The sequence below is a fragment of the Macrobrachium nipponense genome, chromosome 31 (genome assembly GCF_015104395.2).
Source record: "Macrobrachium nipponense isolate FS-2020 chromosome 31, ASM1510439v2, whole genome shotgun sequence".
Classification (NCBI taxonomy): domain Eukaryota; kingdom Metazoa; phylum Arthropoda; class Malacostraca; order Decapoda; family Palaemonidae; genus Macrobrachium; species Macrobrachium nipponense.
Window position 1 is genome coordinate 42943426 of NC_061093.1, and position 23038 is coordinate 42966463.

The window sequence follows — 23038 nt, forward strand, 5'->3', positions numbered from 1 at the left end:
CACTCGTCCAACGAGGTTCTTGAAACATTAGGGAAAAAACTTGGTTAACGATCAGGTATAATAGCATCAAATAGTAAACTAAAAACATATATAACGTTTAAGTCGCCCCGAGTCTCCTCATATAAGTATTAATTGTTTCTCTTCCTGGTGCTCAATCACCTAGGGTGAGAAAAATCTTTTACGTGTCTTTACGAATGTTTCATGATCATACCTTTACCCACGGCATTTCGACAGATGCCCGCCTCATTTGCGAGCAATTCTGAAGACCCGTTATTAGTCCCCGGTCACCTTTTTCAAAGTTTTTTTTCTTTATAAATCTCGGCAAACGAAATGTCTCCAGAAGGAGTCTAGGACGGCCCTTGTAACCTTTGGCCATAGACTGAACATTAATGATTTAAGGCTCTTTCATTCTTGTGGAACGTCACGAGGTGATTGATGAATCATATATAAATCTTTATCTAGTATGTTAAGGGATCATAATACACCAGAAAATGAAGATAATATACACCAGGTTATAATATATATAATATATATATATATATATATATATATATATATATAGATGTATATATATATAGTATATGTATATATATTATATATATATATATATATATATATATATACATATTTATATATATATAAGTAATATATATATTATATATAGTATATATAGTATATCATATATATATATATATATATTATATAAATATATAACGTGGGTATACCTTTATTTATGGATTTATCAGGTTCCAAACTTTCGTGATTCAGTTATACTATAACCTGGTGTATATTAGCTTCTGTTTTTACGCAGAAGTTCCGATAATGAACTGGTTGTTGTTGAAAAAACCGTAGTGTTGGCAAGTATAGGATATTATAAGCACCTCTTCTATTAGTCTTGAAAATACCGCCATCTGAACGCCTGTTAATAAGCGTTCTGCAAATCATAGCCACAGAAAGTGTGCAGCACAACGCCATTGAACACGTGACCATATCAAGTTTGTAATGATTTATAAACCGTTAAGTTTACTTACCGCACACTCATAGTACGCACGCACATCTATATCTATATACATGTGAATAAATTCTTCTGTTAAAACAGGATACGTCTCAAGTATAAAAGGCCCATTAAAACCCTTTACTCAGCAGACAAACTGATTTACATGAGGAATTTACAATACAGGTAAGGTCGTATAACTGACAGATAGAGATTATAAGGAGATTAGTACCTAGAATCCCTATCTGTCAGTTATATGACCTTTCCTGTACTATAAATTCCTCAAGTAAGTCAGTTTGTCTGCTGAGTAAAGGACATCGAGTCGAAAGATCTTGCAGAAACTCCGTTGTTTATTTTTCCTTTGTGGCTTATACCTTTATTTATAGATTTATCACGTTCCAAACTTTCGTGATACAGTTATATATATATATATATAATATATATAATATATATATATATATATATATATATATATGTGTGTGTGTGTGTGTGTGTGTGTATATATATATATATATATATATATATATATATATATATATATATATATATATGAGTGTGTTTGTGTGTGTAATTGTTGTAATTGTTATGTATGTATGTATTTCTTTTAGTGGTTGTGCGTATGCATGTGCATACGTACGTTTAAGTTCGTGCCTTTGCGTCAATCAATAAAGAATTTTCTCAAGATCTGATATATGTGTGCAGTGAATACATGGTTAAGAAAATCTTCCAGCAACTTCTTTTATTCTAAAACGACTTTCAGCAGGACTGAGGAAACAGAAGCTAACACAGACACTCATAAATTATACCCCCTTGACGGAAAGGACTTCATTAGGGACGTTCTTTTGTAATCGAGACAGTAAATATGCAAGAGGAATAATGTGCTGAAATACCAGGCTTTGACAGAAAGTTCATTGCTAAGGCTTTAACCATTTAAACTATTATTCACAAATACTCTTTTAGAATTCTTTGTTTTTCCAGTTGCTTCCTGGTCGCCCCCCCAAAAAAATATGATCTTTATTGCATATGGTGTAGACGTTTGAATTAACTGGTCGATAACAAAACTGCAAAACCTTTCGCATGCATACATACATACATACATACATACATAATGTACAAAATGCATTTACGAAGGGGTTACTTACCACATGATGTTCGGTAAAAAAAAAAAAAGGGCACTCGGGAATTAGTGACAAAACTATCTGTCTATTTGGAGATAGGACGATTTTGATTCGAAGTAGAGCAACTGAATTGGTAAATTACTTCTATATCTCTTGATGACTGACTGGATAGTGCGCTTATCCATTATTAAAACCAAAAGGCATAGGTTCGCCTCCTAGCCAAGAGTACTGGATGCTTATATATAAAATCCTTATTGTGGGTAAGTTATCTCCGGTGCAAAGTGAATGTTGAACCTTCATGGATTAATATATATATATATATATATATATATATATATATATATATATATGTATATTATTCATATATATATATCATATATACATATATCAATACATACAGCAATATATATATATATATACAGGGTGTCTCAAAAAAATGTACTCACTCTTAGAATTATGAGAAAACCTTTATTTATGGACATAGAGCGAAATGAAATAGCATCGAATACATGAGACAAATGTGTTTGAAGAATCATGTGTGCGAATGTTCAAATTGATGACCATTATTGTCCAGACAACGCTGATAACGCGCACCAAGGGATTCGCAAACGTCATTAGGAATATCAAGACATTGTCTTTCTGCTTCAAATTTGTCTCTGATGCGCGCATGGTCCGACGCGTGGTGGCGGTTTTGCAAATTGATTTGTGAACCGGCGTTGCACTTCAGTGGCGTTTTCGGTCTTCCAATAGCATTTCAGGACAAACTTTCTTTCTTCGAACTAAGTTGATTTCCTGCCATAGCTTCAGTAATTCAGGATATCTGCAACACAAAAAAAGACTGAGTACATTTATAATAGTCATCAATTTGAACATTTGTCTCATGTATTCGATGCTATTTCATTTCGCTCTATGTCCATAAATAAAGGTTTTCTCATAATTCTAAGAGTGAGTACATTTTTTTTGAGACACCCTGATATATATATATATATATATATATATATATATATATATATATATATATATATATATATAACCTGCACATGTATTGGTGTGTATGCAGGACTCTCTTGTATTTGCTTCAAAATCTGATCCAGCTTTAAGGGGAAATAGATAAATTGAGAGAGAGAGATGCCACTGCTCACTCGTAAATCGCCATATGATGGATTCGATAATGAAGACAAAGGGCATTGAGATTTTTTTAGGGAAGAACAGCAAGGTGATAATGCCTTTACGTCATCATCTGGATGCTGATTTTGCAACTGGCAAAAACCCGTCAAAACCTCCAAGCAGAGAACATAAATTACATGGAAACGTTAATCATGAGAATTATCATAAAAAATCACCTTCTTTCATGCAGTCAAGAAGCAAGGAAGCCGAGTCACCTTTTTCGTGCTTTTGATTCATTGGAATATTGGGCAACATACATCTTGCAAAGCTTTAGAGGCTACGTATTAGTATTATTATTAAAATGCACAGATTTGAGTCGACAGAAAGAGGACATAACTTTATCTTCAAGAAAGATTCCAACGTAGAGTAGAAAAACGGACAACAGATGATGTTGATTACAATGCGAATAGCAAATAAGCAAGCATTGATGTAAATAAATGAGCAATATTCGAAAGATAAGTTACAATATACAGCGAGAAATAAGACGGTCCCTTCAGATAACTGCTAGTGTCGGCTTGGCGTCATAGACAGGCCAGGAAGGTATTAGCGTCTCTACAGGACTTGTCCCAAAGACATTCAAGAGTATGAGACATATATATATATATATATATATATATAATATATTATATATTATATATATATGTATATATATATAATATATAATATATATATATATAACGTATATATATATATTTATGATATATATTTAAATATACATATATATATATATATATATATATATAATATATATATATATGTGTGTGTGTTTGTGTGTATGCATACATACAAACATATATATATATATATATATATATATATCTATTATATATATATATATATATATATATATGTGTGTGTGTGTATGCATACATCCACAAACATATATATACATATATATTATATATTTAAATTTATATATATATATATTAATTAAATATAATATAATATATTGAATATATATATATATCTATAATATTATATGTAATTCTTATAATGCTGTATTATATATATATATATATAGTAAATATATATATCTATATATACAAGTATATACATATGACTCAATTCAAGATATAAAGAGCTGAAAATGGTACGGTCCTTACTTATTCATATTTCCAAGCTGCTTATCTGCTACCAAACATACATGAATTTTATTGCATAAGTTTATAGAAATAATACAATTCAATGAATGACATATAAAGAGCTGAAAAGGGTAAGGTCCTTACAATAGGATTTCTTTCACCAATCAACATACTGTGGAGGCACATCTCAAACCCAAGTCTGTTCAATACTGAACCTAAACTATATGCAAAGTTATGATACATACCTAGTTATAACTTTTACTGCTAAATTACATGTAATTATAACAATGTCTACTCTATCAAAATAAGCTTTATTCATAACCTATAAGAATATATGCTATCAATACTATAAAGTTTTATTTACATAACCTATAACATTACATATATATATATATATATATATATATATATATATATATATATATAAAAACCTCCAGGGGATGTCCATGATAAGAGATGTAATAATGACAATTTATTCTAAGAAACGTTTCGCACAATAAATTCTCTGTGCATCATCATGTGCGAAACGTTTCTTAAAATAAATTGTCATTATTACATCTCGTATCATGGACATCCCCTGGAGGTTTTATAGTGTGTATTTGCTGGACCTGCTATATATATATATATATATTGTAAAGAACGTACCAGTCCTTATTGTAGAAAATGGATAATTTTAGTTGGACACTAAAGTATATTTCTCAACTTTCTTCTATCTGAATTTGACAAGTCATAAAGGCATTGAGCCACAATTTGTCGCTCAATGTCGCTTACAGGGCGATATCACGAGGCGATATCGAGATACATAGATACATATTTGCTGTGATATGTTTTGAGAGAAAGAGCCAGTTTTTATCGTGGATAATGTGTATTCTAACAGGAAAGAAAAGTATATTTCTCACTTCCACCTAAAAAGAAAAGTTATATAGACATTTTGCGACAATTATTCGCTCACTGTCAATCACAGGTTGGTAGTTGCGGTGAACAAATATGTAAAATAACCCACCTAAATTTTTTTTTTAGCAATGATACTTCAGAACGTGTTTATTTATAGACATTAGAGTTCAAATCCATCAATAACTAAAAATCGATAATTTCTCGAAAATCCGGTGTCGTCACGTCCCTTAAAATTTTTCATTTTGGATTCTTCAGTGCCTGAAATTGATCTTTTATTCTTAATATTTCCTAATTCTAACATTATACGACACATTACATCTAATCAACATTGAAACTGCACTAAAAGCAGTGTTCTAGATGAAAAACTAACTTTACATACGCCAATCAAAGATAAATACCTTAATGAAGTCAACAAGAGACGGGTATTTATTGGCGTTGCACAATAAATATGTATGGATATCAACTGTATTTTATATACTAATACACATTTTCATATACATACATATGTGTATAACTGAATCACGAAAGTTTGGAACGTGATAAATCTATAAATAAAGGTATAAGCCACGAAGGAAAAATAAGCAATGGAGTTTCTGCAACATATGTACGTATATGTATGTATGTGCTGGGGTCGAAAAAATATATTCATTAGTAGCACGGGAGCCCAAAAGTGTTGATGGCTGCTACAAACCACTAATTTTCTCTTAGCTGTTTTTTTACTTGCATCCCATTGTAGACTATGACGAAGATACAGTATCAGGCAGTGAATTGCACTTATTTGCTGCGAATGATTATTCTCTTCAATTATTCCTTGACTCACTTATAAGGAAGGCTACTGACAAAAACGAATGGCTACAGTAGATTCACATCAACCTTGCATTTGACGTCTAGGCCAGTTCCTTACGACGCTCCTGACTGGCTGTTGAATAAGCCAATCACAGGGCTGGGAATTCTCCTCATTCGAGAGAATTCACGAAGGCAGGATGTATGTTCCACCTCTCCTGAAAGGCGTATACCTCAGGAGAGATGGAACATACATCCTGCCTGTGTGAATTCTCGAAAGAGACTGAGAGTTTCCAGCCAATCAGGAGCGTCGTAAGGGACTGGCCTAGACATCAAATGCACGGCTGATGTGAATCTATCATAGTGTTTCGTTTCTGCAGCTAATTCCTCTTAATTAAAGGTCTCAGTTCCGAATAACACACGAGACATGAGAGTGAGGTCTGACCTATTTGTAGTGATAAATTTCTAAGGGCTCACAACAGTTTCTTACGAGTACACTTGCGTACACAATATACTCATCTTAATAAGTATAGCTCAAGCTGGAATTATGCATACTCACGACACCTCTCCCCACATTCAACTGAACTTTCGTCAGACTATTATCTATTTGGGCATCTTGTGACATAATGGAAAGTGCCCGCCAAGATCTCGTCTTGAAAGCACGGGGGGATGGTTGGGAGGGGGAGGGGAGAGAGGGAGGATATGGAATGGCTGGTACTGAGTTCATGAAAGGCAAAAGGAAATAGTTTACACTTTAATTATTTTCGACTTCCAGGAAAATATATATCTTGAATAATAAATGCCCAAGATATCCTATAGCGTAATTGAAAATTCAACCCATGTACTTGACTTCGCAAGTTTGCGTGCATATTGTAACGTGGTTCTACTTGGTACATTTACCAATGTTTAATCATTTGGTTCTACTTAAGTGATTTACAAATAAACACCTAGTTCTACTCTGGTGATTTACGCAAAGTAACATTTATTCGACATTGAAAGTCATTTTCCTCTCGATTATAACAAACAAGATGACCCATTGAGACTAAAAATCTGGTGGAGAGAGAGAGAGAGAGAGAGAGAGAGAGAGAGAGAGAGAGAGAGAGAGAGAGAATCTACCCGACGACACTGTGTAATATGTCTTATGTTTTCTTAATTTTTCCGAAGAAACAAATCAAATCCATACTTATGTTTTGGCGCCAAGCTAGGCTGGACTTTGACAGTTGAAAAAAAAAAAAAAAAAACCTACGTTTTCATCTTCAGTGATTTAATGTCAGATCGTTTTAAGCCACAGCTGTATCGATGCATTCTGTGCTTCGTAGCGTATACGTCGTATCTGTAAGCAAGTCGCTGTTGTCTTTTCTAGACGATGAAATGATCTTTCCCCTGCAGAAATAAATATAACAAATCGTTGAACCTCATCATAGTTCAATTTCCATCTATCACCCCAGAACAAATTCTTGCCCCAGCCATCTTGGATTCCGGAAATATGACTCGGTGTTGTAGTTAGAAGTTCCTCGTTGGACGATTGGTTTTCGTGCTCGGCTACCAATCCGGTGGCCGAAGTTCGATCCCCGGCTCGGGCAACGCGGAAGTAGAGGAATTTATTTATGGTGATAGAAATTAATTTCTCGATATAATGTGGTTCGGATCCCACAATAAGCTGTAGGTCCCGTTGCTATAGGTAACCAAGTGCTTCCTAGCCACGTGAAAATATCTAATCCTTCGGGCCAGCCCTAGGAGAGCTCTTAATCACCTCAGTGGTCTGGTTAAACTAAGATGTACTTAACTTTTTGAAGTTAAAAGACTTTATTTACAAGTAGTTAAACTTTATAATGATGGTGGAATATTACTGGTATGGAACGAGCTTATTCTTATCAGTCACATTCGAATTGCATTTTAAAAATATCAATCAAATGAATTGCTAGTGTTAAGAAAGAAAATTTAAAGCCTAGTTAATAATAAAAATTAAAATCCAGTAATTTGTAAATATTGTAGGTATACATTTTTTAATATTTTGTAATATCTTACTTACGTAAATGACATGTAATATTTTTCTAATAAAAGTAAAAAAAAAAATGAATTGCTGGTAAAATTATCCAAATCAATCTTTTCCTCCCTTTAGCATACAGTTCTCCATGGGTCTATGTCATTTGATGTTAAAAATGTCCAGCTGACTGTTCATTCTTCATGGAGTCTCGTATCATTCGTATGAGGCTGTTCATTTTTAGAATAGGACATAAATAAAGAGCTGCATTGTTGAGCTGTTCGTTCCTAGAATGAGACATAAATAAAGAGCTGCATTGTTGAGCTGTTTGTCGATTTTCTAGAATAGGTACCTAAATAAAAATTAAACAAAGACCTGCATTGTTGAGCTGTTCGTTCTAGAATGGGACACAAGTGCAGAGCTGCATTTTTTATTCATTTATTTATTATTATTTTTTTTATCAACATCGTCGTCCCTGGCTTGGTCGAAGGCTGACTACCCAGACCTTCGTGCGGCAAGACGACAAACAAGCGCCACACTCAAGGCTAACATAGAAAGGGGAAAAAATGCTTGATGAGACGGAGATTATACAGCATTGACTCAATTCACACTACCTAAACCCAAACCCCGTGACTCTCCATACTGTCGTCGATTTGGCATCAAACGAACGCGAATGAGCGCTGCAAGTTTTAGGACAAGAAAAGTCAGCAGCCGTCAGGAGACCTTTGGGAATTTGCTTGTTTATTCTTTAGCTATGCACGTGGGGGCCTGAGGAAAAGTGGGCGGGGTCGTGGCGTCGGTGAAGGCTGGCCCGGTTACTACTGTTGTGATAGTATGTTTGGCACTTGTGTCATCCGTCATGGAAAGTAATGTAAATCTCTTGAGGAGGAATTGGATGAGAAGCGAGGCCGTTCCGTAAAAAAGAAAAAGTAAACACCGGAGGTGGTGGTCGGTTACATAATGTAGGATGAATCTTGCCCTTCACAAATCAGCGGCTATTGGTTCATCGAGACCCGCGCTTAACCGCCAGAGAAGGTGAGCGGTCAGATAGTAAGCCAGGACCTCCATCCACAGTCACTACCTGTGCGGTAACGGCGGACTTCCCTTTCTGGCTCGGGAAGAAAAAGTAGTGCGAGGCGGAGTCGCGTAGCATCGACGGCGTTCGAAGTTCTCTGGCGGGCGGCCGGGGTAATTAGATATACTACGCTTTTTCTTTCACGTTAAAAACTTGGAGTGTCCAGGGACAGTGGTATAAAAGAGACCGAACCCCATTCACGTTAAATCAGTGCACGGATCGCCTGCCTACAGCTTGAGACCAGATCGTCATCGTCGCCAACCAAAGTAAGGAGTCAACGTGTTTAGTTCGATGTTTGGTGACAGACAGGGTGCTCGAGACAGAGAATGATTTCAGTGATAAACTGTGAAAATTAGGGAAAGATGCTCTCAGTAAGAGAACTACTTAAGATTGCATTCGTGAAAGAGGACATAAATGGGCAATGATTTGCATAGTCTGTTCAAATTCGAATTAACTATTTTTTTAAAGTTAACTTAAACGTTGATATCGCTCTTAATAAAAGTACTTAAGACAGCATTCGTGAAAGAGGATATAAATGAGCAATGATTTGCATAATCTGTTCAATTTCGAATTACCTATTTTTCTAAGTTAATTTAAACGTTCATATATTAATTTTACAATTAAGCAGTCCTATTTTGTACTCAGATCTGACTGCAACCTTGCAAGGCTAGTGTGCCTTTAGGATAACCAAAAAACACTTATTTACGTATGATTCCATGATTAGTTCTTTAACTGTTGAAAAGAATTAGCAGTTGCGTGTGTGTGGGTGTCCTTTTTTTTCTATCTTCGCTGTCCAGGAGCTGAAAATACAGGAATGTCATTTAATTCATTTTTTCTTTATAATGGCATTGTTAACTTTCTTGATAATTTATAAATCTAAAGAATCACATAAACTGGATTTGGGAAACTGAAGCGTTGCCTCTATCACGAACAGTGTGAAAGCAGAGACGGGTAATGTAATCTTTAAATCTTTGCTGTAAAGAACTCGATTTTCTTCTAGGAAATTTGTGTAGCTTTCAACCGTTCAAAATGAAGCTCAGACTAAATCCTTTGAACATCTTTAGTGTTGTATGACGGCAAGACCTGAATTGTCAGGCGGTCCAGTTTATTTTTGGCGTGCACGCATTGTCATTGCAAAATTGTGATTGCAGGCTAGGAACGCAAGTTTGCTCGTCATTTTTTGTGGTGTGATTTGAGCCAACGACGTACAATAAACAAGCATACACACACACACACACACACACACACACACACACACACACACACATATATATAATATATATATATATATATATATATATATATATATATAATATATATATATATATATATATATATATATGTGTGTGTGTGTGTGATTTGATGCCAACGACGTACAATAAACATGCATATACACACAAACACACGCATGCGCACACACACACACACACACACACACATATATATATATATATATATATATATATATATATATATATATATATATATATATATATATATAGTGTGTGTGTGTGTGTGTGTGTGTGTGTGTGTGCGCATGCGTGTGTTTGTGTGTATATGCATGTTTATGGTACGTCGTTGGCTCAAATCACACACACACACACACACACACACACACATATATATATATATATATATATATATATATATGTGTGTGTGTGTGTGTGTGTGTGTGTGTATGCGTGCATTTAGTATATATAAGCATTGGTTGAATGCATTGAAGACTATCAAAACACTTTACCGTTTTTCATTTTGCAAGAATTTTTTTTTTTTTATTCGGTAACTAGGTCAGCTGAGAGTATAGGAGCTTGTGCATGTGTGTGTGTGAGTGAGTCCGGAGTTTTACGACATGAAATGAACCATAATTATTAGAATTTAGTCGTAGATAAGACTTTGCAATGTCATATGATGTCTTCACCTTTGCGAACGTTTGAAAGTGAAAGGCTATCTCCACGAAACTTTCAGTTCAGTGAATGCCACCGCATCCATGAATGATCATCGAATAGCTGGTTAAACGTACAAAATAAAATATCAAAACAAGACTTTGAAATATGTTGACAATAAATAAAGAGACTAACGTAGAAATCTAGAATTGATCCTCATGCCTGGGCGAGAGTCCTCCAAGTTGAGGGTAGACCCCCATTGGCATGGGGCATGTGGTGTGAGGAGAGTGTATTGAATACTAACCACCGACCCAACTGGTACTCGGCCAGGCTATCTATGACCCTCTGGAATGTATAGATCCTCTCTCTCGTAGCTCTTCGCGGGGCATTGGGTATATACGCGGGTGTTGCCAGGGGGTCGCATGTAGTAGGGTTCGAGATTTCCATTCACTGGTTGGCAGCAGGGTTCTCGGGTGTGTGGATATCAAGAAAGACCCTGGAAATTATGTATATACACACAACCATATATATATATATATTATATATATATATATATATATATATCATATATAGAGAGAGAGAGAGAGAGAGAGAGAGAGAGAGAGAGAGAGAGAGAGGCTCTAGTGACTGTTGCTATATATATATATATATATATATAATATATATATATATATATATATATATAGAGAGAGAGAGAGAGAGAGAGAGAGAGAGAGAGAGAGAGAGAGAGAGAGAGAGCTTTAGGGACAGCTGTTGTAACAGTTAGTCGCTCATAACTTTGCAAGGTGAAGTATGATGGACGAATTTGAAATCACGGGAATGAAAATAAAAAAAGAATTTCTAAAACCCGTAATGAAAATCATAACCAGTGGACTTCACTCTTAACTGTGACTGCCAGGCAGATTTCTTGCGCCGAGAGAGAGAGAGAGAGAGAGAGAGAGAGAGAGAGAGAGAGAGAGAGAATTCATACTATCCGTGACCTCCTAACCTCCTCTGAAAAAAAAAAAAAAAAAAGCAGACACTTTCCACGCCATGAGACAACCTTTTACCTGTTTTACGACAGAAATATAAAAAAACAAATATCAAAAAAACATATGTATAATTGAGACCAATACTTCGTACACGAACGGCGGCTTTGCTGTCATAACCCGCCGTAGTTTAAAGGTTTATTATTCAAGTGCCCAAGGGCAATGATTTAATGTCTCCCACTAGTTGGTTGCTTCTACATATTTCTTTTCGGTTGAATAGCGTGTGTATTAGCTATACCTGCTTTGCGTTCGAGAGTTTAGTACATACGTCCTACATATGTACCTATACTTCGTTTTAATTCGTATGATGATGATGATGATGATAAGAGAGAGAGAGAGAGAGAGAGAGAGAGAAGGAGGTGAATGTGATTTTATGAATAGGTTCCCACGAGAGTTGTTTATACGTTCTTTTACGACCCAAATGTCCCACTGTTCGTAAACAGACGTATACCGTAGAGTTTATTTTAATAGTTATTCAGTATTCTATCCCAATAAAATAATAAGTTGCGTTACCAAGGCAAACTTATTGGTCAAAATATTGTTTGCGGTATTGCATTGCGTTACCAAGGCAAACTTATCGGTCCAAATATTGTGTTTGTGGTATTGCAGTGGCGTCAGGGACCAACTCTGAATCAAATGCAAAAACCGAAGATAAAGAGTAGAACAAAGCCGCGGTAGAAAAACTTGACTATCAATGAGAGGTTAGCAAAGGACCTCTATCAATTCGGGCTTTGTTCTTTTATATAGCATTAGATTGGACTGGACGAGTGTTTGCGTATCAAAAAGCATCGATTATGGATCGATTTCGCGCAGTTGTGGATGACATCACCAGTGACTTGACTAGTTTTTTTTTTTGGCCAGCAAAGAATCGGATTTAAATTCGTAAATGAAATCAAGCGTGATGTTGTTGTGGCAAATTTTGAATCAGATGTAATGCCCTGTTTGTTTGTTTTTAATTTATACGACTGAAGAAAAACACGCATACGCCTAACAGGGCTTCAATATTTTCAACAAAGTAGGTGAATTAGTTAGCACCCGAATCATTTATAACCAAGGCTTCGTAAAAGACTCAGCACTGATCGTTTAAAAAGCTGTGTTCAGTATTCGAAAGAGTAACTTTTATTTTCCTTGAGAAGTTCTGTCACCTGTTCGTTCTAGGAAGTATTTCACGAAACTCGGGAACACAACTATTATCACTCCTGGATAACCTGCAACAATTTGTACAGAGACAGAAGAAACTACCTTTACTTCTTATTTTGCTGTATAAGTGTTGAGAGAAAACACTTTGATGTTAAAACCTAAGGAAAGTTCCAAATGTCAAAAAACAAAAAACAAAAAAATTAAATAAATAAATCCTGTTTATAACCTAGTACATCTATCACGACAGCAACATTGCCGCTAACAATCACCATAATGTTCTAAACAGCTCCATCAGAGCTTATCTGTCTTTCTGATCGCCAACATCCGCCACTGAAATTCTATTTAAGAAAATGGTGAGATTTATCAGATTATATTATAAAGTATTCTGCAAGAGATGACAGTTTATCAACAACCAGTTATCGCCACTACTTCAAAACTGAAAGTGTTCCTGTAACACAGAGAAACCTGTTCTTACAGCCCAATATCAATTGGTTTTATTAGTATTAGAATTCATCCTTTGTAACTTAAAATATCAACTAAATGAGTATAATTATATTACAGTCCACATAAAGAGCAAAAACAAAAAAAGGAAAAAAAAATTAGTTGAGTAAAAAGCTGTTGCGCTAATTCATTCAAGATTCAAGTTTTTTTTACATAGTTTTTTATCAGTGTGTGGGTGGGTGGTTGAGCAATAATAATTAAGCGTCCTCTTGGAATCTGCAGAGCTCTGTATACTTCAGACGAATCGTTGAAATAACAAAGGTGTGGAGTCTCATTTTGCTCCTAGTCTTAAAAGTCTTACCAAATCTGATGGGATTGTTAAACCTTTTACTTTTAATTTTACATCTGCAATTGTTTATACTCATGACCATCTTACTACAAGAAAAGTGTTCTTTTTCATTTTTTGTTTGTTTGACGGTTGTGGAGTCTCATTTTGCACCCAAAGTCCCTTGCTAATTCGTAATTTAAACGGCTTATCATATCTTATGAGCTTGTTGAACCTCTATGTTTAATTTTACTTCTGCAATTATTGTTTATATTTATGACCATCTTATAAGAAAAAAAAAGTGTTCTCTTTCCTTTTTTGTTTGTTTGTCTGACGGGTGCTTTTAGGAATCTGAAGTGACATTATGCTTACATTTCTAAATCAAATTTTACTTACGGATTTGGTAGTATTCTTTAGTATCTGACGAGTAGTGATGGGACTAGCTTTTGGCTTCAGATGAAGTTCAAGCAGTATTGAATATTCTTTGAAATATTTTTCCACTGATATAGCGTTTTCGTTCCGCAGATGGGTAACACTAATGCACTGGCAGTGGCAGTGTTAGGAGCAGCAGTCTTAACGTACTGCGTCGGCTTTCCGCAAATTCCTTCTTACAGCGTCCACGAAGTGAACGCTGAGGTCTTCGACGATGTGGACAACGTAGAGACAACGAACTCCGGTTCCAAATATGTGCAGTAAGTCATTGGCCATATGTCTTCCAATTTGAATTTGCCTTTTTGTGAAATTCGTCATCCATATCTGAATTTGATTCTTTTTATTGTCCCGATTTTCTAAATTTCTTTCTTTGCAGCGAACAAAGCCTAGTACTTATACTGAAAAGTCTTTTTCATTAGACAGCCTCTTGATGAACAACCTACATGAAAGTACATCCAAAATATAAATACAGTCGCACCTCAACATTATTGAAAGTGTGGCTGTAGACTTTCTTCCTATGGTCACCTTTTTTCTTTTCAATTAATCAGCGGTTGCCAACCTTTCGTAATTCATGGACCAATAAATGTATAATTTTAAATTTGACATAACACTAATATGGATAAAAAAAGATAACTGCATTTATTTGATATGCGTTTTATGTATAACTACTACATTAGAATAAATTCATATTTGTAATGCTTAATTTATTGTCATTAATAATGGTGTTGGTTAGTTTATGCTTCTTTGTTTGTTAAATGTTGGATCCAAAATTTTAAAATGCTACATCGCCCTAAAATGCTAAATCTAGCATTAAAAATGCTAAATTGGCAACACTGGTTTCCCTGTCTTCTGTGCCATCTGTATCAGGGTTGCCTGAAGAGGGTTAAGAAAACATGAAAATTTAAATAATGTCCCAATTTTTCTGCGGACCATCAAGATTTACTCATGGACCGCCGGTTGGCGACCGCTGAATTAACGCATCTAGCTAACTAAGACATCCATGAGCTTTCATGACCCGTTCTTGTACGTCTGTCTTTCTATCCACAATTGCTTTTCATCCTCCATATCCTCAAGTAAAGTATCATTTGGACCTCAGGTCTAAAGTGGTACTGGCCGCTGCCAACCCCCTGAAGACTTCCAAGGACAAAGCTAAGCTTAAGGCCAGCTTGCTCAAATCAAACTCCGGCGACACGGAGGGAGACGAAGCTGAAATTCAATACGTCAAGTGAGTTTTTTTTCTTCTTCGCCTTTTCTCTCCGTAGTTCTTCTAAGTTTTTCTATGATGACTTTTCTCTAACATACACACCATGAATGTGCTTTCGAAACATATTTATTGCATCTTTTATCCTGAAGGATTAAGCTCAGTAATTAGTGGAAAAGTAAATCCACAATAGTATGTCTGTTTGATTTTGTTATTTATAATATAAAGCAGAAAGCTTTCGATGATCTGCAAGGTCCTCCTTGTCAATTATTAAGTAATGTTATCAACATCCAACAATTTTTATTCATGAAAAAAGGTCTCAATATATTGCTCGGTGGTGGTGGTCATATTTATCCGTAGTTCCTTTTGTGACTGTCCTTATTTTTAAGCTTATGGGCACATATTCATATACTTAGTGATGGGTTTACACTTTTTATTCGACCATTCTTTTAAAAAGCCGTTCATATTTTTATACAAATTCCTGACAAATTTCATGCTGCATTTGCAATGATCAATTTTTGCTATGTGAAACTTTTTTTTTTTTTTTTTTTTGCACCCATTCTCAATTCCCAACATTCATTCTGCCACTGACTTCTTCATTATCATTATCCAATGACCTGCCTCTGTATAAACGGCAAGCTCCCAGCCAGTGATTTCCTAATGGCAAACATCTCCTCAGTAAATCAGCTACGTGTGACTCTTTATCTCATAGTGACGGCCAGATTCCTAACTTGCTAAGATCTTATCAATTATCGCTGCTTCTTTCACTGTTGACACATACAGGACCAAGAACTTTATATACATTCACTTTCATGCCGCTGAGAGCCAGTTGTCACTTTTGGTTGTCTTATCATTTCTGTCAGATCAGAGTGTTGTCATAGAAGAGTAATAATGCTAAAGCAATAGTATTTCTGTCAGATCAGAGTGTTGTCATAGAAGAGTAACAATGCTAAAGCAATAGTATTTTTCTGTCAGAATCAGTTTTTTGTCATAGAGGAGTGATAATATTATAGCAATAGTATTTCTAGTCAGATCCAGAGTTTTTGTCATAGAAGAGTAATAATTGCTAAAGCAATAGTTATTTCTGTCAGCATTCAGTTTTTGTCCATAGAGGGCGTAAATAATACTAAAGCAATAGTAGTTTCTGTCCAGATCAGAGTTTTGGTCATAGAAGAGTAATAATACGAAAGCCAATAGTTTTTTTATTTCTGTCAGATTTCAAGTTTTGTCATAGAAGAAGTAATAATACTAAAGCAATTTAGTATTTCTGTCAGATCAGAGTTTGTCATATAGAAGTAATAATCGAAAAGCAATAGTATTTCTGTCAGATCAGAGTTTTGTCATAGAAGAGTAACAATACTAAAGCAATAGTATTTCTGTCAGATCAGAGTGTTGTCATAGAAGAGTAACAATACTAAAGCAATAGTATTTCTGTCAGATCAGAGTGTTGTCATAGAAGAGTAACAATGCTAAAGCAATAGTATTTCTGTCAGATCAGAGTTTTGTCATAGAAGAGTAATAATACGAAATAGTATTTCTTTCAGATCAGAGTTTTGTCATAGAAGAGCAATAATATTATAGTAAAAAAAAAAACATAAATAGTAAATTCACTTCTGACAGTAATATCTCTCCGGAGTTTCTATTTAGCACAGGAAGAAAATCCCTCATCTTCTCCACAGTACGAGTACTGCCTCCGGTACATTAAAACAAGGCCTCTAACATGGGTAGCAAATGTACCAATAGTAGTAGGATTTCGCCTTTGCAAATGCTTGACACAAGGAACAATAAAACGGGAAACGGAAAAAGGAGGTTTCTCGCTCCCCGCCCCCCCCCCCTTTTTTTTTTTTTTTGAATGACGGACAATGACATGAGTCAGAGTAGGCGAGAACTGATGTTTGTCAGGAAAGAGGAAATAACGGATAATAAATGGAGAGAGAGAGAGAGAGAGAAGAGAGAGAGAGAGAGAGAGAGGTAATAAATGGAAAGAGAGAGAGAGAGATAGTAAATGGAAAGAGAGAGATATAATAATTGGAAAGGGATAGAGATAATAAATGGAAAGAGAGAGAGAGAGAGATTTCATATCGATAATGCTGGAAAACGCAAGACTATATAACACGATCTTTCGCAGTATTCTAAATTCCACCGCAACGGCCCATCATACCAACTCATGACATCATCAAGAAGTGTGCATTGAACGAAACCTGCCTAGACCCCGAATCTAAAACGAAACCTTTTAAATCTCAAGTGTCTGCTTTGATGCAGAACATTCGACCAGTGGCGAAAGGTAGAGAGTGGTCTAACCGGCCGGTAAAAAACAGTTTCTTCAGTGACCAGAATGGCTGAGATGTCTATGGGTACCAAGAATTCGTGTCAAGGAGATCATAGCACTTGTGGGAAAAAAAAAAAACTTGTCTAAGGTCAAGGTTGATGATGTGGGTTTTAATTGAATATCATTATTATATTTATATTAGGATGTTTTTATTTTAATACAAATATTGTCTAGATTATTTCTCTCTCTCTCTACGTTATTATATATATATATATATATATATATATATATATATATATATATATATAAGTGAATACCACAGGAAAATGATAGGCAGAAATCCAAGCGCTTTCGTTTTTACTAAAGACATTATCTTAGTAAAGACGAAAGCGCTTGGATTTCTGCCTATCATTTTCCTATGGCATTCGCTTATATGATGAAGTCACGTGCACGCACACACACACACACACACACACACACACACACACACACACACACATATATATATATATATATATATATATATCTATATATATATATATATATATATATATATATATATATATATTATATATATATGATATATATATATATATATATATATATATTATATATATATATATATAGAGCCATAAAAAGATAGCCCTAGGCGAACCAAACATCACTTACCTGGGCAGTTAGATCGATCTCAGAAGACGCTTTGTTCTGGGAGCTCGTTGCATAAACACAGAAGCAAAATCTTCGGCTAAACGAGGAAATTTTCCCTTATAAAGTCAAAGCTCCTTGAATCCAGATGACAGACCAGAAACAGGCGTATCTTTTTTGCGCGTGGCGAAGGCAACGCCATCTCTTGTTTTTATTGCAAGCTGCAGTGAGGAACTCGTTCTTGTTGCTCTGCGAAGCTGTCCTTGCCTTTCTGCTTCTTCTTCTGTCTACTGCAAAGAATAATAAACCAGTTACGTAGTCGAGAGAATGTGCTCGCATAAGTTATCCACGATGACTTAACGCTTCTCTGCCATGGATACAGGGAAGGTCAAAGAAGTGCTTGTCGCCATTTCACTAAACAGCGATGTTGCTGATAAAAGTACAGAGCAACTTTCACTACAACGGAATGAAAGATTGAACAACTGTACAACGATGGAAAAAAAAAATTGAGCAGACGTATGACTGTCTCTTATTTTGGCTTGAATTTCCAGGTCATCTTAGTAACTAACACTTTCCCCTCTGCATAGGCGTGTCTCGGCCAGAAGTGACATTTATGGTTTTTTTTATGAGACAACACTCACTGGTAATTTAAAGACTATAAAGCATTATTAGTAAGTAAGTAAGTGCAAGGTAGTAGTCCGGTTTGCGGGTGCAATGTCGATTAAAGATCCTTGATATTGCAGTCTTATGAGAGTCAAATATATTAGACTTTGCTTTAGTACCTCTTACCTTGATATTTAGCTATGTGGGTATTTTTTTGAAGATGCAGCATACTACTGATTGGATTCTTGTAATGTTTTTGAAGCCCTAGAGAGGTTATAGGTCTATATTGCATTAATATTTAGGAGAGCTTTGTCACGATAAGGAAATACATATCTTTATCGTGAGCTTAGTATTGTCTTCGTAGCCTTGAGCTTATCGACATTTTTCCTTAACACCTTCATTACTTTTCAAACGCATCCACAGTTTTAAGCTACGTTTCCCTTATGGTAATGATACAGATCCTTTTATGTTAATCAATACCGCCTTTGCATCATAATACAGTGAGTAGTCATTAATGATAACGATTAAGGTCGGCGCCAAATTTTGGTTATGCTGGTTTTTTTATAGATAAGAATCCACCTTTTGCTTTGCGTTAAAAAAAAAAAACCCCTTTTTGATTTGTAAAGGCAAAAATAGTTCATGTAAACTATATTTCAAAGTAACTATTCCACAGTTTGCGAAACGAATTCTTAGCCACTGATATCAAAATGAATTTATTCAGGTTGTAACGAGTAGCTTTCTTTGCGCATGATCGTAAGAGATATAGCGGGATCTGTTTAAAAGATACCAAATGTCATCTGGTATAGTGGTTAGTGTTGACGAATGCTACTCAGATCACAAAACATACTACAACAAGAGTCACAAGTCATACAACAACAACAACAACAAAAAAGAAATTTCTAAAAAAAAGAATCCCACTCAGATCCCATAACATACCATAACAATAGTCACAAGTAATACAAAAATAAAAACCAAATTTCTAAAAAAAATAAATAAATAAATAACTAAATCCCACTCAGATCCCATAGCATACTATAACAACAACAACAACAACAACAACAAAAAGAAATTTCTAAAAAAAAATAAAAAATACGAAAATAAATGAAATGAAAAATTAATGCTACAACAGCAGTCACATAAAAAAATAAAACATATAATTCACAGTATTAAAGACACCACATAATGATAATAGCTCCACGTAAAAAAAAGAAGAAAAAAAAAACTATTGTGAAATCAAACCTTTCCACAATCAGAGTCCAAGAGAAGATCGAGGAGGACGGCCTTTCGTCCACCGACGTCGCCGGCAGCATCGCCTTCGAGGTCCTGGACGAGGTGGGAGATCACTTGGGGTCCAGAGGCGCCGCCCTCAAGAAGATGGAGTTCCTGCTGAGGAACAGTCGAGGTTGAAGCGATCTGGAGAGTTTAGACGTAGAATAATGATCGTTTTTGCTTTGTAAATATGTTTGATTTTGATCATTGTGAGTAGAAAAGACAGAAAAATCTCGTTTTGTGAATATGTTGATTTGATCGTTGTGAGTAAAAAGAGAGAAAAATCTTGCTTTATGAATAAGTTGATTTGATCATTGTGAGTAAAAAGAAGGAAAATCTCGTTTGTGAATAAGTTGATTTGATCATTGTGAGTAAAAAGACAGAACAATCTTATATTGTGAATAAGTTGATTTGATCATTATGAGTAAAAAGATAGAAAAATCTTGTTTTGTGAATATGGAATATGTTGATTTGATTATTGTGAGTAAAAAGATAGAAAAATCTTGTTTTGTGAATATGTTAAATTGATCATTCGGGAGATATTTTTCCTTTTTTTTTGCTCCACCATGGAAGTGAGAAGGAAGAAAAATTTACGGTTTATGACCTTAAATGAAAAAGAGTAAAATATATTGGGGTTTATTAAAATGAATCATAATCTAAAATCCTAAGCCAATCACCCTTTCTCTGTTTTTACTCACAATCAGCCTTTTATTTTTTTTAGCTATAGTTCCAAAAACAGAACTTGTCAGTAAGGCAACTCAGATATTGATTGTAATTTTTTTTTATTCCGCTGGTTGAGCAACCTGATTATTATAATGAAGTTTGTCTTTTTGTGGCGTCTTTGTTATGTGTTGTGGTGTTCTAAGAAGCATTTGTTTTTGTAGAACATGATCAGTGTTCAAAGTCTTGAAGAAAATTTTTATAAATATTTTTTATAATAAAACTGATACCGAACACAATGTTTCATATCCCTAAGTATCATTATCATCGTAAGTGCAATATTTAGCTGGCGACATTCATAGGCAGAATAAATAAAAGAATGAATCTCTGCCCTTTTTATACACGCTATGACAAAACAGCCATATTTCGTAGGATTTCCTTATTCTAATCCTAACTCAATACAAATCTCAACTTTATCATATAAAGCTAGTCAATGAATGGAAGACTATACTCGTTTTTTTTTCCATCTGTCCATCCGCATGTGGTGGTCGCGCATGGTAACACTGCGTCCCGGGACTTTAGATATTTACATTCAACAATAATAACAGTATCCTATTTCGAATGTTAACGGTGTAATTCGCATACAGTAAATTATTTAAACACTTTTCAGTTGCAAATGTACCCAGACATACTTTTATTTACCTAAAACTTACGCATAGCGTAACTAACTAAAGCCCGGGACGCAGTGTTACCATGCGCAAACACCACAGGCGGATGGACAGATGGGAAAAAACAAAGTATAGTGTAAATTTCTTCAACACTTACGAACGTGAGGAAAACCGTAAACTGAATCATTTATTGTAACCTTTCCTTGCCAAATAAGAACAAAGCCTTCAGAGGCAGCATGTGAGCAAAGAAGGCAAAGAGTATGGTTAATGAAAATGGACTGGATGACGAAGCATATCGACTTCAAGAAATTTTCCAGAGGGAAAACTACGTATTTTCATATTTTTGGTATAAAATTCCATGTCCTATTTCATAACTAAGTGCTCAGGTAGGAATTCAAAGTCTATTAGAGTACATTCCAATGAGCTGGAATTAAGCTAAGCTAAGCTAGTCATGATGCCATGAACAACAGCTGATATCGTTCCATATATATCATACTATATATATATATATATCTATATATATATATATATATATATATATATATATATATATATATATATATATATATATATATATATATTATATATTTATATATATATATATATATATATATATATATATATATATATATATATATATGTGTGTGTATATATATATATATATATATATATATATATATATATATATATATATATATATATATCAAATAAATGCAATTGTCTTTTTTTATCCATATTAGTGGTACGTCAAATTTAAAATTATACATTTATTGGTCCATGAAGTTCGAAAGGTTGGCAACCGCTGATTAATTGAAAAGAAAAAAGGTGACCATGGGAAGAAAGTCTACAGCCACACTTTCAACAATGTTGAAGTGCGACTGTATTTATATTTTGGATGTACGTTCATGCAGGTTGTCTGTTCATCAAGAGGCTGTCTAATGAAAAAGACTTTTCAGTACAAGTACTAGGCTTTGTTCGCTGCAAAGAAAGAAATTTAGAAAATGGGGACAAAAAAAATCAAATTCAGATATGGATGACGAATTTCACAAAAGGCAAATTCAAATTGGAAGACATATGGCCAATGACTTACTGCACATATTTGGAACCGGAGTTCGTTGTCTCTACGTTGTCCACATCGTCGAAGACCTCAGCGTTCACTTCGTGGACGCTGTAAGAAGGAATTTGCGGAAAGCCGACGCAGTACGTTAAGACTGCTGCTCCTAACACTGCCACAGCCAGTGCATTAGTGTTACCCATCTGCGGAACGAAACGCTATATCAGTGGAAAAATATTTCAAAAAATATTCAATACTGCTAGTCCCACCACCACTCGTCAGATAGTAAAGAATACTACCAAATCCGTAAGTAAAATTTTATT

The 23038-nt window shown here is 34.8% G+C and overlaps 1 long non-coding RNA gene across 1 annotated transcript; it reads left to right on the top strand.

Annotated features, from left to right (window-relative positions):
* The first annotated feature begins 14468 nt into the window (after positions 1–14468).
* LOC135206922 (uncharacterized) lies at positions 14469–20455 on the top strand. Its single transcript, XR_010312846.1, has 3 exons — positions 14469–14606; positions 15443–15571; positions 20318–20455. It is a non-coding gene; the product is annotated as an uncharacterized LOC135206922 (long non-coding RNA).
* Positions 20456–23038: the final 2583 nt, after the last annotated feature.